This window comes from Aquarana catesbeiana, linkage group LG07 (genome assembly GCF_042186555.1).
Source record: "Aquarana catesbeiana isolate 2022-GZ linkage group LG07, ASM4218655v1, whole genome shotgun sequence".
NCBI lineage: Eukaryota > Metazoa > Chordata > Amphibia > Anura > Ranidae > Aquarana > Aquarana catesbeiana.
The window spans coordinates 284105871-284123058 of record NC_133330.1 but is presented as its reverse complement, the minus strand read 5'-3'; positions in this window follow the sequence as shown (position 1 = coordinate 284123058).

Here is a 17188-nt window from a genome sequence, read left to right as displayed (position 1 = left end):
CAATGGAAATAAACTACCACGCTTCTCTGAATAATGCATTTAACGTATCTATAAAGTGACCAATGTTTACCTCTCTCTTGGGTCCCCCGCTGCTCAACTTGCCTCAGGGAGCAAGGAGAAGAAGTCTTGTATAAACTCCATTCGAATTGCAGTTGGAGCAGTGCTAAAGACTTTCTTCACTTCCAATGTGATAATGCTAGGCCAATCACTGTCAAATGATCTTCTACCCAGAAGTATTTACTTTGCACCCAACACCTGAGTGGTGGGGTAACAAATAGAATGTAAACATCTGCAGAGTGGAGGTCGGGCATTAAAGCAACACCCACATTTATCATAAGGCCTGTCTGAACAAGGCCTAACAAAGCTAAATGTACATCTCCAGGGCTAGGGAAGGGAACTAGGCTATGTAGTGAGCTTTCAGGTAACTTTAGAATTTTAAATAGCAGAAAAATGTTGTTTTGATCATTTTTTTCTGGTCACACATTGTGTCTCACAATACAAAGGATGGCTTAATGCTTTCCATTGCGAGCAAGATAGCTGGGATTAAAGAAAATTATTATTTCTTTTTCATGTACTTGCTAAACAAAATCCCCGTATTGCCTTTTTCAATTTTCAAATTTCTATTTAAAGCTGAAAATTTGAGGGCTCGGAGGAGATCCAGGATTAATCCAGAAAAGAATGAGAATGAATAAGGTCATGGAGGTGTGCCCCAAGATCATACAGCTGGCATAAAATATACAGTGTTGTGAAAAAGTATGTTCCTCTGTCCTGATTTTTTTTTGCATATTTGTCACACTTAAATGATTCAGATCTTCAAACAAATTTTAATGTTACACAAAAATAACCCAAGTAAATACAAACTGCAGTTTTTAAATGATGATTTCATTTACTAAGGGAAAAAAGCTGTCCAAACCTGCCTGGCCCTGTGTGAAAAAGTAATTGCCCCCCTTGTTAAATCATGAATGAATTGTGAATAACCACATTTTTTGGAAAGTTTAGTTTAATTTCACTTGCCACACCCAGGCCTGATTACTGCCAGACATGTTGAATCAAGAAATCACTTAAATAGAAGCTGTCTGGCAAAGTGAAGAAAACTAAAAGATAATGCTGCACACCAAAGAAATTCAAAAACAGATGAGAGACAAAGTAATTGCATGTATAAGTCTGGAAAGGGTTACAAAGCCATTTATATGGCTTTGGGACTCCAGCGAACCACGGTGAGAGCCATTATGTACAAATGGAGAAAACTTGGAACAGTGGTGAACCTTCCCAAGAGTGGCCCGGCCTACCAAAATAACTCCAAGAGCACAACGATGACTTATCCAGGAGATCAAAAAAAAACTCAGAATAACATCTACAGAACTGCAGGCCTCACTTGCCTCAATTAAGGTTAGTGTTCATGATTCAACAATAAGAAAGAGACTGGGCAAAATTATCCTCAAGACTTTTGGGCAAATATTCTGTGGACTGATTGTATTCTGTTGCCATAACTGATGGAACCATGAATTCTGCACTCAACCAGAAAATCCTGAAGGAGAATGTCTGGCCTGCAGTTCCTGACCTCAAGTGCACTTGGGTTATGCAGCAGGACAATGATCCAAAACACACCAGCAAGTCCACCTCTGAATGGTTAAAAGAAAATAAAAATAAATACAATTAAGGTTTTGGAGTGACCTAGTCAGTCTACGCTTAAATCTAAATAAGATGCTGTGGTATGACCTTAAACAGGCGGTTCTTGCTCAAAAACCCTCAAATATGGCTAAATTAAAACAATTCTGCAAAGAAGAGTGGGCTAAAATTCCTCCACAGCGATATGAAAGACTCATTGCCAGTTATCGCAAATGCTTGATTGCAGTTGTTGCCGCCAAGAGTGGCACAACCAGTTATTAGGTTTAGGGGCAATTCCTTTTTCACATAAGACAAGGCAGGTTTGGACAGCTTTTTTCCCTTAATAAATGAAATCATCATTTAAAACAAAATGTTTTATTTACTCAGGCAACAAAGAGGACCCAGTGTGATGACTCATTGGTTTCTAACAGGGAGATGCTGGTGCTACCTCAATGACATTTAAGCTGGCCATAGACAGTTCAAATCTACTGAACCAGCCATGATTCGAACCACGTATGGGCAGGCTAAATGTACCTAAGTCAATCAATGGATTGATCAACTTGGGTACAACCAGCTTGCCAGATTTTACATTGAATTATTGCTAGCGGCAGTTATAGCTACTAGCAATAATAATTGCCTTCTCCTGGTGGGGACAGCTTCCTGCTGGAGAACACAATGGCTTGGCTGGGGGGATTCCCCTGTCAACACTGTTTGTGTTAATGGGGAAAACGAGCAAATTTCTTTCCTGCAACCCATGGTCCACATCATTGCTCTGGACTGGTACCCTGATAGTGAAAATGGTGAACAATGCCTGCTCAACGTGTGTACATACAGCCACAGCCACTCCTACTTTTCATCAGGGCCACATGCAGGACAACAATTGGAATACAATTGTCACCCCATAGCAGAAGGTGCCTATACAAGGACATTTATGGCAGGGACATCAGGTTTTCTTTTAATGAAAAATTAAAAAAAAAAAATTGAAAATACTTTGAATAGGGCAGCACAGTGGCTAAGTGGTTAGCACTTCGACCTGGCAGCACTAGGGTTGTCGGTTCGAATGCCAACCATGGTACTACCTGCCTGGAGTTTGCATGTTCTTCCTGTGCCAGTGTGGGTTTCCTCCAGGTACTCCAGTTTCCTCCCACACTCCATAGGCAAGTTGATAGGATAATTGGCTCCTTTCTAAATTGGCCCTAGTGTGTGTATGTATAAATGTGAGTTAGGGACCTTAAATTGTAAACTCTTTGAAAGCAGGTACTGATGTGAATGTACAATAAATGTGTGTGTATATATGTATATATGTATATATATATATATATATATATATATACACACACACACACAGTATATAAAGCACTGAACACATTGATAGCACTATATAAATACCTATAGTAAATAACTTTGGGAAACGTACCCAATTAAGGCAAACTAACCGCTTCTGTGAAAAACCCAATAGCCACTGGCCAGTTCATACTCACCTCCCCAGCCATCACTTCATCTACATCAGTGGGTGAAAATACCCAGTGGTATGGGGGAGCCTATCAGCCAATTACTAGGCCCATGCACTGTCAAAGGATGTCAGCACTTGCTCTAACCTCTGAGACCAGCTGATACTTGGCATTTTGGTGGCAGCTGCCATGAAGAAGCAATGAGATATCACCAAAAAGGTGGGTTGGGGGGAGCATTTTCACAGACACTGTTACTTTGCCCTAAATAGTGTCTTATATAGGGCTTTTATAAGATTTTAGTGTTTGCGTCAAATGTTGATTTATTAGTTAGGTCAACTCCAGGAAACGTAAAAATTCTCCCTTGCCATGAAGCTGAGCCTGCTCTGTAAGGTTTAACTGCTTGCTTCTTTCTAGGGCAGCAAGAGGCACTTTTTACTTCCCTGATCCTCTGTTTCCCCAGCAGGCAGCATACCCCATGCTCTATTGACCCTTCATTGGTCTTGATTACGTCAGAGGACCTTAAACTGCTGGAGCATAATGAAGAAGAGGCTGCAGGGACTGCTCTATCAGCACAAAGGATTAGGTAAGCAAAGCCAGCCATAAAAGGTTCAAATCTTGTCTGGTTCAACGGGAACCAGCCAAGATTGAGAGAATAAGGAATAGCCCACCCATATAAGCCTAGGTTGTTGCCAACATCCAAAATATTTGGAACCATGCACAGAGGGTATCCCCAATATACACACAGGGCTTTTTAAGGCAACTGTTAAACAGAGTATGATTATAGAGTTTATGTAAACAGGGTTAAAATTTTGGAACATACATCACCATGTACCAACACAATAAAATATAAAGATAGAACTGGTTAGGATGAGGGTGTTCTCCTGGTATTGTGTCTGAAGCATTTCAGGGCATGTAAAGAGTCCTTTCTTCAGGGGCTTTCCAAAAGGAGATAAACGGTTTACAACACTCTATAATAAAACATAACACACATTAGAAATCAAAAAACACTTGTGACACATGAGCATTGGCTCTCGCAATGCGCATGCGTGGGCATCTCTCAAGCAGTATTCAATGCAGCATGTCAGTATCTGTAGACGCTTACATGCCTGGTCACTCTGGGCTACATTGGATGTTTCCCTGCTTATAAAGAGGTTAGTACACACTACTTATCTAAACGCACCTCTGTTGGGAAACTTGATATCGATGAAATTCGATATCTCATAATGTTGTTATGGGTTATGGAAGGTGGATTAGTTTGGAATGTTCTTTTATGTCCTGCTATCCTTTAGTTTCTTATATGCCAGCAATATGTTCATATTGATATGTATATATACAGTATCTCACAAAAGTGAATACACCCCTCACATTTTTGTAAATATTTTATTATATCTTTTCATGTGACAACACTGAAGAAATGACACTTTGCTACAATGTAAAGTAGTGAGTGTACAGCTTGTATAACAGTGTAAATTTTCTGCCCCCTCAAAATAACTCAACACACAGCCATTAATGCCTAAACCGATGGCGAAAAAAGTGTGTACATCCCTAATTAAAAATGTCCAAATTGGGACCAAAGTGTCAACCATTATTTTCCAGCACTGCCTTAACCCACTTGGACATGGAGTTCACCAGAACTTCACAGGTTGCCACTGGAGTCCTCGTCCACTCCTCCATGATGACATCACGGAGATGGTGGATGTTAGAGACCTTTCGCTCCTCCACCTTCCATTTGAGGATGCCCCACAAATGCTCAATAGGATTTAGGTCTGGAGACATGCTTGGTCAGTCCATTACCTTTACCCTCACCTTCTTTAGCAAGGCAGTGGTCATCTTGGAGGTGGGTTTGGGGTCATTATCATGTTGGAATCTTGCCCTGTGGCCCAGTCCCTGAAGAGAGGGGATCATGTTCTGCTTCAGTATGTCACAGTCAGTAGTGTATTTAGGTTTTGTGCTGCCCTAGGCCTGACTAAACTTGTGCATCCCCAAATTTAAATATGACCCACCCCTTTCTGTCAAGGCCACACCCCTTGCTGTTTAAGATCCGCCCTGAAATTTTTGAGTGGGGACACTAGTTCGGAGGGCCGGGGGGGCGGGGCAATGGATTCCATTAATTTGCATAGATTTCCTCTCACTTCCTGTTTGTCTATGGGGCAGGAAGTGAAGGAAAATCTCTGCAATGGGACAGGGATGATAAAAAAATAAACTGCCAGGGGCTATGACCCTCCCTTATTCTATCCAAAATGAAAAAAAAAAAGTGTTGCCTATAGTTCTACTTTAAGCATTAATTTCAGATAATTTTATGGAGAGGACTAAGAAGATATAACCATGCCAATGGTGCAACAGAAAACATATAGCACAGTGAGAAAGGTTTGTGGTCCAGGATGATAGGTCAGTCAAAATTAGAAGCGGCGCCCCCCCCCCCCTACATTTGCGGAATGCCGGCTGCCCACATACCGGAAGCAGTGTGGCCGCTTTATGGGGGCACTAGACTAATTTGTCTCTCAGCCCAGTCTGCCCCATAAGACTGCCGCTACACTAGCAGTGTAGCGCAAGTTGGGGGGGACTCTTCCCATGCTGCCCCCCTGCAAAGTGCTGCCCTAGGCCTGGGTCTTGTGGGCCTAGACCAGGATACAGCATTGGTTACAATACATGTTGGCATTCATGGTTCCATCAATGAACTGTAGCTCCCCAGTGCCGGAAACACTCATGCAGCCCCAGACCATGACACTTCCACCACCATGCTTAACTGTAGTCAAGACACAGTTGTCTTTGTACTCCTCACCTGGTTGCCGCAACACACGCTTGACACCATCTGAACCAAATAAGTTTATCTTGGTCTCATCAGACTACAGGGCATGGTTCCAGTAATCCATGTCCTTAGTCTGCTTGTCTTCAGCAAACTGTTTGCGGGCTTTCTTGTGCATCATCTTTGGAAGAGGCTTCCTTCTGGGATGACAGCCATACAGATCAATTTGATACAGTGTGCGGCGTACGGTCTGAGCACTGACAGGCTGGCCCCCCACTCCTTCAACCTCTGCAACAATGCTGGCAGCAATCATACGTCTATTTTCCAAAGACAACCTCTGGATATGATGCTGAGCACGTGCACTCAACCTCTTTGGCCGGCCATGGAAAGGCCTGTTCTCAGTGAAACCTGTCCTGTTAAATGCTGTATGTTCTTGGCCACCGTGCTGCAGCTCAGTTTCAGTGTCTTGGCAATCTTCTTATAACCTAGGTCATCTTTATGTAGAGCAACAATTCTTTTTTTCAGATCCTCAGAAAGTTCTTTGCCATGAGGTGCCATGTTTAACTTCCAGTGACCAGTATGAGAGAGTTAGAGTGATCACACCAAATTTAACACACCTGCTCCCCATTCACACCTGAGACCTTGTAACACTAACAAGTCACATGACACAGAGAAGGGAAAATGGCTAATTGGGCCCAATTTGGACTTTTTCACTTAGGGATGTACTCACTTTTGTTGCCAGTGGTTTAGACATTAATGGCTGTGTGTTGAGTTATTTTGAGGGGACAGCAAATGTACACTGTTATACAAGCTGTACACTCACTACTTTACATTGTAGAAAAGTGTCATTTCATCAGTATTGTCACATGAAAAGAAATAATAAAATATTTACAAAAATGTTAGGGGTGTAAACAGCATCTAATACAGTGAGTACAGTTTCTACTACACTTCTGGTGGTGTACACAGTATATAATACAGTGCAGCCGGTGTACACGGTATCTAATACAGTGTGTACACTTTCTACTACACTTCTGGTGGTGTACACAATACAGTGCTGCCGTAGTACAGTTTATAATATAGTGCAAGTGGTGTACACAGTATCTAATACAGTGTGTACAGTTTCTAATACACTTCAGGAATTGTACACAGTATACATTACAGTGCAGCCGTTGTACAGTTTCCAATACAGTGCAGGCGGTGTACGCAGTATCTAAAACAGTGTGTACAGTTTCTAATAAACTTCAGGCAGTGTACACAGTATCTAATACAGTGTAGTGTGGTGTTGCAAAACAAAAAATGCATCATGTCTGGAAGGCCACCAAGGAGAGGCAGATGCTCACAGGCCCCTAAAATGGGGGCAAGCTGCCTCTGTGTCTACAGTCAACAGTGGTGGTCATTGACATGGTGCATCCTCTGCAGGTGGCTGTGGGGCACACTTGTCCTTTTTTTTTCTGCTGCTGGCTGTGTTATTGAGTCACAACATGCAAAAGAGTTGGTGGAGTGGATAACAAAGCCGTTTTCATCCTCCTCATCGTCTGTCACCCAGACTCAGAGTAGTTTGCCTTCCAACGCAGCTGCCAAAACAGCCTATTCCACTGGCTCCTTATCCACAGTCACTCCTTCTGTAGCCCCACCATCATGCACGGAGGAGTCCCCAGAATTATTCGACTACAGTGTCGGGTACATGCTGCTGGAGGATGTACAGCGATTTGAAGGCTCCAATGTTGGTTCCCACGTTGAGGAAGGGAGTAACAAGAGCCTAGAGAGAGGGGGTGCCACAGAAGGACAAGAAACTGGCAGTCATGTTCCCCCAGCTGCAGCATACTGACAAGTTTGTTACAGTGACAAGGAGGGAGGGGATGATGAGGTCACTGACTGCACTTGGGTGCCTGAGAGAAGAGAGGAGGCACAACTCCAACAAGGCAGGATGTCCTCTAGGGGGCAGCTTAAGGGCAGCCACCCTATTGCATCACACTGCAGAGCTCCGCAGGTGCAGGGTGCTGCTGACTTTTAAAAGTTCCTTGGTATGGGCCTTTTTTGACACATGTGCAGCAGATCACACCATCGCTGTTTTCAACCTATGCCTGAAGCAGATCAAGTATGGCCAGAACAGCAGCCGCTTGGGCACCACATTCTTGACCAGACATATGACGACCTGCCATGCAGTCTGTTGGCAACAGCACTTGAAAGACCCACATCAATAAAAAAGGCGAACTTCGCCTTGCTCCTCATCTAGGATCTCCAACCCTACTATACCTCCAGTCCTCCCAAAAACCTGCACTGAGAGGAATGAAGGTACAGCAATAGGTGTCCCAAGTACTTGCAGCCAATCTGCTAGCAGTACACCACCAATTGATTATAGCAGGCAAATTTCCCTACCCCAGTTGCTGAACCGTAAAAAGAAATCCGGTCCCAGCCATCCACATGCTCAGCGTCTAAATGCTAGCTTGGCCAAATTGCTAGCACTGCAACTGCTGCCTTTTCAGTTAGTAGACTCTGCCCCCTTTCATGAATTTGTGGAATGTGCTGTACCTCAGCGGCAGGTTTCAAAAACTCAATTTCTTTTCACGGAAGGCCATATCAGCTCTCTACAGGCATGTGGAAGGCAATGTTTTGGCCTTGTTGGACAGGGCGATCAGCAGTAAGGTTCATATTACCGCTGACTCATGGTCCAGCAAGCATGGGCAGAGACGTTACCTTTCCTTCATGGCGCACTGGGTAACTCTGCTGGCAGCTGGGAAGGATGCAGGACAGGGTTCAGTGTTGTTGGAGCTTGTTCCGCCACCACGCCTCCAAAATGCTAGTGGTGATTCTGCCACAGCTCTCTCCTCCACTCCCTCCTCTTCTTCTTCCTCTATGGCCTCTTCTGCAGGTTTGTCCTTTGAACCAGCAGTGCTCCGTAAGTGTTCAAGGGGCTATGCAAGCAGTCAGGCTAAAAGATGCCATGCAGTGCTTGAGTTGGTCTGCCTAGGGGACAGGCTCAGAGGCAGTTGACGCCACGCCAGCTTCAGCCAGCCGACAATGGCACCAACCTTCTCTCTGCCCTCTGACAGGGACACTCGACCCATGTTCCATGTTTGGCACATGTCCTGAATTTGGTGGTGCAGCGATTCTTGAGCAGGTATCCAGGCTTATAGGATCTTCTGAGGCAGGCCAGAAAAGTCTGTGGTCATTTCAAATACAATGCCAGTGCTCGGCTGGCTGACATTCAAAGGGAATGTAACCTGCCCACCAACCGCCTCATTTGTAACAAGCCCACCAAGTGGAACTCAACGCTGGCAATGCTGCAGCAGCTGCACACACAGCAGAGGGCCATCAATGAGTACCTGTGCGAGTATGGCACCATTACAGGGTCAGGGGAGCTTGGCTTCTTTTCGCCACGCCAGTGGCTACTGATCAAGGATGCATGCACTGTCCTGTCACCATTTGAGGACACCACAAGGATGGTGAGCAGCGACAATGCATGCGTCAGTGACACTGTCCCTCTAGTCTTCCTGCTATAGCACATGCTTCGTGGAATCATGGACAGGGCACTTGAGGCAGAACAGTGGGAGGACTTCCTTTCTTCTCAAGGCCCCCTTTATCCAGATATCATTCCTGCAGGCCCGCCAAACACACAGGAAGAAGAGGAGGATTGTGTCAGCATGGATGTAAAGGATAACACTCAGCAGCAGTCTTCAAGGGATGGTTTTCAGTCCCCAGAAACCCAAGGAGTTGTACGTTGCTTGGAGGAGGTAGTCACGGATCATGCGATCCTTAGTGACCCAGAGGACTCAGAATCGAATGCCTCTGCAAACTTACGCTGCATGGCCTCCCTGATTCTGCAAAGCCTGCGAAAGGACCCTAGGATTCGGGGGAACCAAGGAGAGGGATCATTACTGGCTGGCAACCCTTCTTGATCCACATTACAAGGGTAAGGTTGCAGAACTCATCCTGCCTTTGCAGAGGGAGCAGAGGATGAAACATCTTCAGGAGGCCTTGAAGAAAGATTTGTGCAATGCATTTCCAGACCCTGGGAGGTAAACATTTCCTGGTGCTGGACAACGTGTTGCTGAGGCTTCGTTTAGTCAGAGGAAGAGCGGTGGAGAAGTTGGCCGTCTGACCGATGCCTTTAAACAATTTTTCAGTCCTCAGCGCCAAGGTCTAATCGCTTCAAGCAACCATTGCCAGCGTCTGCATTATATAGTGCAGAAACATCTAGGGTAAAAGCAGACTTGGAGACCTTTCCAACAGAGCATCCACTGGGTTACTGGGTCTTAAGGATGGACCATTGGCCAGAACTTGCTCAATATGCAATTGAGCTACTGGCATGTCCTGCATCCAGCGTGCTTTCTGAACGTACATTCAATGCTGCTAGAGGGTTTGTAACGGATTAAAGAGTGTGCCTATCCACAGACTACGTTGATAGGCTCACATTCATAAAAATGAATCAGTCTGGGATCAGCAGCTATCAAGCATCTGATGCTGATCTAACTGATTGAATTTGCTGTGGATGTGGGATCCTTTGAAGACTGCCTATGCTGACTATCCTATTCCTCCTCAATCTTGATGATGCTAGCTTTCGACAATACTTTTGGTTTAGGGCGCCACCAGCACCACCCAAGGCCCAATTTTTCTGCCCCTGTTTAACAGGGGCATGTAATTACAATTTTTGATATAATATTTCACAGCAGGGTCCATTCCTGCGCCAAACACGAGTATCTGTGAGGGGTTACAGTGTTGTGGCACCACCACTACCCAATGTCCGATTTTTCTGCCCCTGTTTAACAGGGGCATGTAATTACAATTCTTGATCTAATATTTCACAGCAGGGCCCGTTCCAGCACCCAACAAGAGTAACTGTCAGGGCATACAGTGTTCTGGTACCACCAACACCTAAGGCCCAATTTTCTGCAGAGTATATAGGGCAGGCAGTATAGTATATATACTGCTATTCATGGTATATAGTGCCTGGGGGCCTGGTGGACCCTCACACCATTTTTTTTTTAAATGTTGGTGCGGGGTTCCTCTTATTATACATATCAGACCTGAAGGGCCTGGTATGGATTTCGGGGGGGGGGGGGGCATCCACAACATTTTTTTTTGGGGTATTTTTATCTATATTGCCGGGATCCGACAATACATTACAGCCGCGAACGGTTTTAAATGACATTTTTTCCTTTAGAAATGTCATTTTGCTGTGGCACTGTTATAAACATGGGAAAGATGCGCTACTTTACAGGCATACTAAGGACACCCCCCAGGCATATTTAAAGGAATATTTCATTTTTATTGTTTTACTTTAAGTATATTTCATACAGCAGATGATAGCTGTTCTAAGTGTCGTCAGGAGGTTGGTAATTTTTATTCATACGGTGTGACCTGTACCTACAGTGGGGACGGAAAGTATTCAGACTCCCTTAAATTTTTCACTCTTTGTTATATTGCAGCCATTTGCTAAAATCATTTAAGTTCATTTTTTTCCCTAATGTACACACAGCACCCCATATTGACAGAAAAACACAGAATTGTTGACATTTTTGCAGATTTATTAAAAAAGAAAAACTGAAATATCACATGGTCCTAAGTATTCAGACCCTCTGCTCATTATTTAGTAGAAGAACCCTTTTGACCTAATACAGCCATGAGTCTTTTTGGGAAAGATGCAACAAGTTTTTCATACCTGAATTTGGGTATCCTCTGCCATTCCTCCTTGCAGATCCTCTCCAGTTCTGTCAGGTTGGATGGTAAAAGTTGGTGGACAGCCATTTTTAGGGCTCTCCAGAGATGCTCAATTGAGTTTAAGTCAGGGCTCTGGCTGGGCCATTCAAGAACAGCCACGGAGTTGTTGTGAAGCCACTCCTTTGTTATTTTAGCTGTGTGCTTAGGGTCATTGTCTTGTTGGAAGGTAAACCTTCGGCCCAGTCTGAGGTCCTGAGCACTCTGGAGAAGGTTTTCATCCAGGATATCCCTGTACTTGACCGCATTCATCTTTTCCCAGCAGCTGAAAAACACCCTGAAAGCATGATGCTGCCACCACCATGCTTCACTGTTGGGACTGTATTGGACAGGTGATGAGCAGTGCCTGGTTTTCTTCACACATACCGCTTAGAATTAAGGCCAAAAAGTTCTATCTTGGTCTCATCAGAAAAAAGAATCTTATTTCTCACCATCTTGGAGTCCTTCAGGTGTTTTTTAGCAAACTCCATGCGGGCTTTCATGTGTCTTGTACTGAGGAGAGGCTTCCGTCGGGCCATTCTGCCATAGAGCCCCAACTGGTGGAGGGCTGCAGTGATGGTTGACTTTCTACAACTTTCTCCCATCTCCCGACTGCATCTCTGGAGCTCAGCCACAGTGATCTTTGGGTTCTTCTTTACCTCTCTCACCAAGACTCTTCTCCCCCGATAGCTCAGTTTGGCTGGACGGCCAGCTCTAGGAAGGGTTCTGGTCATCCCAAACGTCTTCCATTTAAGGATTATGGAAGCCACTGTGCTCTTAGGAACCTTAAATGCAGCAGAATTTTTTTTGTAACCTTGGCCAGATCTGTGCCTTGCCACAATTCTGTCTCTGAGCTCTTCAGGCAGTTCCTTTGACCTCATGATTCTCATTTGCTCTGACGTGCACTGTGAGCTGTAAGGTCTTATATAGACAGGTGTGTGGCTTTCCTAATCAAGTCCAATCAGTATAATCAAACACAGCTGGACTCAAATGAAGGCGTAGAACCATCTCAAGGATGATCAGAAGAAATGGACAGCACCTGAGTTAAATATATGAGTGTCACAGCAAAGGGTCTGAATACTTAGGACCATGTGATATTTCAGTTTTTCTTTTTTAATAAATCTGCAAAAATGTCAACAATTCTGTGTTTTTCTGTCAATATGGGGTGCTGTGTGTACATTAATGAGGAAAAAAAATGTCTTAAATGATTTTAGCAAATGGCTGCAATATAACAAAGAGTGAAAAATTTAAGGGGGTCTGAATACTTTCCGTCCCCACTATATATCCAACAATTTTGGATAGCTGTGGTTGCTGATGTAAACACAATTATGGGTCTAACATACGGTGGACCTGGCACCCCATTGCTTGGTATCACTGATAGCATTGCTACAACTCCCTACAAAAGATTGTTCTAATTGTAAGCTGTCTTCTATGCTAGGAAAATGAGTTTGACTAACCATCTCTGGAGATCCATGATCAATACAGTTTTACTCTGTTATAAGCTCACCTACATGGGGAGAAACTGTCCCGAGACGTTTGACAAAATATGGTTGGCTTGGATGGATGCCAAAGATCTTACCATTTAATCAGGGTTTTAACTTCGCCCACCCCTCATTTCTTTTTCTTATCTCCCCTGATCCTCTCTCTCGCCCCCCAATCCCCCCCCCCCTTAATTTTTTTTCGTCCCTATCCCCCCTTCTCCAAGTCATTATAGGCTTTATCCATGGTTACTGTGAAACCTTGTCATACTTATATGTTGCATGACTTTTACCAATCTAAGCTGCTCTCTGTTTGCCTTGTGAGATTATTTCCAGATGCGTTGTTTGCACAGTGGAGTCCAATTCATGTTCTATATTGTACATTTTGTTTGACTAAGCTTATTATATACTGTCAAAATTTACTGCTATTATTCTTGTATGCCATTGCATACATTTCCAATAAAAAAACATATGCCTGGAAAAAAAAAAAAGAAAAGGCTTATGTAAAGTGTTATGCCCCGTACACACGGTTGGATTTTCCGATGAAAAATGTCCGATCGGAACGTGTTGTCGGAAATTCCAACCGTGTGTGGGCTCCATCGGACATTTTCCATCGGATTTTCCGACACACAAAGTTTGAGAGCAGGAGATAAAATTTTCCGACAACAAAATCCGATCGCATCAATTCCGACCGTGTGTGGCCTGTTCCGACGCACAAAGTGCCACGCATGCTCTGAAGAAATTTCGACACGGAACAGCTCGGTCTGGTAAAATTAGCGTTCGCAATGGATACAGCACTTTCGTCACGCTGCAATGTTAAAAATGGTTTAATACAGCGCACTCTCTTCTTCTTATAATGTGACAAGAATTAAGTAGTTTTGCTGCTCATATTCACACAGACTTCTCACAAACTTCTTTCTTTACTATTTTTCGGGATTCCCTCAATATATTTTGATTTGTCACATCTGACAACATTTTTTTTTTATTTTTTTTGTTGGTTTTTAAGTCCGATTATTTATTTTTTGGTTTGTCTTTTTATCAAGGCATATTTTTTGTTTTTGTGATTTTTATTTGTATTTTTGTGTGTGTTTTTTGTGTCAAGTTACCACAACACCATTGATATGTTGTTCTATTTAATCTGTAGAAGATTGTTTGGTGTTGTTGTCCCTTGTTAATTTCACATTTTATGTTAGAAATATACCTGAATCGTCACCAACAAACTGTCCTTTTTGAATGAAAACACACATAGGAGAGGATCATTTTCCTTGTCAAAAGAAGTTTATTGAGTATACAATGTTATAAAGATACATAAAGTAAGTTTACAAGGATCTATAAAGTAAGCTCATTGTTTTACAGTAGGGTTTATATAGGTAAATATCATGAAATTTCAAATATTAAACATTGGGTTCACGTAAACCTAAATTAAAGATATATATCATTTCCTTAGTTACTTTTGTAGGTATTTAAATGATTTATACCTACTATACATATTGTTTACAAGTAGAGTGTATATAGGTCAAATAAATTCTGATAATGAGCTTTAATCGTAAGGTGGAGAAAAGGAAAGAGAAAGAAGAAAAAGGGTTGAAAGGTAGAGGTATGGTCCACAAGGTTGTCCCGCTCGTCAGTTTATTATTCTTTTTAGTTCTCTTTGAAGCCTTAGAATGGGTGTCTCTGTAAGTCATTTAATCTGTTACCATGGCAACAGGACAGAGTCATTGAAATTTGACAGGAACTGTTGTTTTATCCAAGGGTGCCAAAGTTTTTCAAATTTTGGAATTTGATTTTGATCGATGGCTACCATCTTAGCATGGGACATTGTATTATTCATTCTGTGAATTGTTTCTGCTAGTACCAATGTAGGAGATTTCCATGCCTTGGCCACTGTTTGTTTTGCAACCGTTATTAGTTGGATCATAAGTTTGAATTGAGAGAGTGTTAACCATTCCGGTTTTAGATTAAGTAAAGTTAAATATGGATCTGGTTGTATTATCTTTTTAAATATTTTAGATGCAATCACGAAAACTTCCTTCCAGAAGGTTTGGATTACTGGGCACGTCCACCATATGTGTAAATATGTGCCTATTTCTGGGCATCCTCGAAAACAAAGAGCTGAGGTATTAGGTGAATATTTTGCCACTCTAGCGGGTACAAGGTACCAGCGAGTTAGGACTTTATAATTTGTCTCCAGTGCTAAGATGTTGGGTGAAGATGACTTAGATGTGAGCCATATGTTAGACCAGTCCGTGTCTTCTAAAGTTCGTCCCAGGTCCTCCTCCCACCTCTGAACGTAAGAGGGTCTATTAAGATTTGCTACTCCATATAATTGATTATAAAGTGATGAAATTGTACCTTTAGCAAGTGGATCTTTTGTACAGATTGATTCAAAAATGGATAATTGGGATAATGGTGTATCCCCCTTTAGGAATGGTGTATAGAAATTTTTGATTTGGAGATATCTAAATATCTCAGAGTTTGGTAGATCATATTTTTCTCTAAGCGATGGGAATGAAAGGAATGATTTAGATGCTATGAAGTCATTTAGTGTCTGAATGCCTGATGTTGTCCAAGCTTTAAAAGAATTTGGGTAGATCCATGCCGGATAAAAGGCCGGATTTCTGATAAAAGAAAGGAGAGGATTGTGTGGAGATTGTAACTGATATTTGGTTTTTAGTTTATCCCAGAGAGATAAGAAGTGTTTAGTTATGGGATTATGAATTTTAAAGCGGTCTTTAGGATCAAGCCATAATAAATTTGATATTAATAGAGGGTCATTTTCTGAAGCCTCTATAAATACCCATAATGGGATTTCCTGTTTTGCATGGTATTTGGACAGACTGGCCAAATGTGCTGCTCTGTAGTAGTTAGTAAAATTAGGGTATCCCAGGCCTCCTTTATTTTTGGGAAGATGTAGTGTGTGTATAGGTATACGTGGTTTAGAAGAGCCCCATATAAACGAAGTTGCTCTTTTTTGTACTATTCTCAAAAAATAGGAAGGAATTGGAATAGGGAGGACTCTGAATAGATAAAGCAATTTGGGTAGAATAGTCATTTTGATTGCATTAATTTTCCCTATCCAGGATAAAGGAAGTTGCGACCATTGTTTTATTAGATTTGTGATCTGTCTTAATACAGGAGGATAATTGGTTGAGAATAAGTCAGAATGAGATGCTGTTAAATGAATTCCAAGATATGGGATTGATTTTTCTGCCCATGTGAATGGGAGTGCAGCCTTAGCCGGGATCAATTCCATGTTTGTGAGTGAAATATTAAGCACTAGGCATTTCTTAGGATTAATCATAAGGCCGGATAGGGCTGCAAATCCATCAAGAGCTGGTATTAAGTTAGGACCAGAGACCTGTGGTGATGATAGAAAAAGTAATATATCGTCTGCAAATATACATAATTTGTGTGTAATACCTCCTACTTCAATGCCAGTTATAGTTTGGTTTGTTCTGATGTATTGGGCCATGGGTTCGAGTATAAGGGCAAATAATAAGGGAGATAATGGGCAACCCTGTCGGGTACCTCTTTCGATATTAAAGGCTTCAGATTTGTATCCAGCATATTTTATATAGGCTTTGGGTTTATTATATAATGCTTTGATCCATGTTAAAAAGTGGGGTCCAAAACCCCATTTTTGTAATGAATATTGCATATATTGCCAGGATACTGTGTCAAATGCCCTCTTAATATCGAGAGATAGAAAACATAAAGGGATTTTCCGTTTTTTAGCAATATGTGCCAATAACACTGCCCTGCGTATATTATCGCCTGCCTGCCTATTTGGCATGAAGCCTACTTGATCTCTATGTATTAATTTTCCTATAATGCTATTGAGGCGTTTTGCTATTATTTTTGCTAATAATTTAATATCGAGGTTTAACAGAGAGATAGGCCGATAATTCACACAGGAAGTATCATCAGAAAGGGGTTTTGGGATCATACAAACAATTGCCATTAGTGTTTCTTGCCGAAAAGAATGTCCATCTAGAAGTTTGTTAAAAGTTTCAGTGAGAATGGGAGAGAGTATTTCTGAGAATGTTTTATAGTATAAAGCCGAGTAGCCGTCTGGGCCTGGTCTTTTGTTAAGTTTTAGGTCTTTTATGGCGTTAGCAACTTCATCTATAGTTATAGGCTCATCCAAACTGCTTTTTTGATTCTGAGATAACTCAGGTAAGTTTATTTTTGAGAAGAAGGATTCAGCT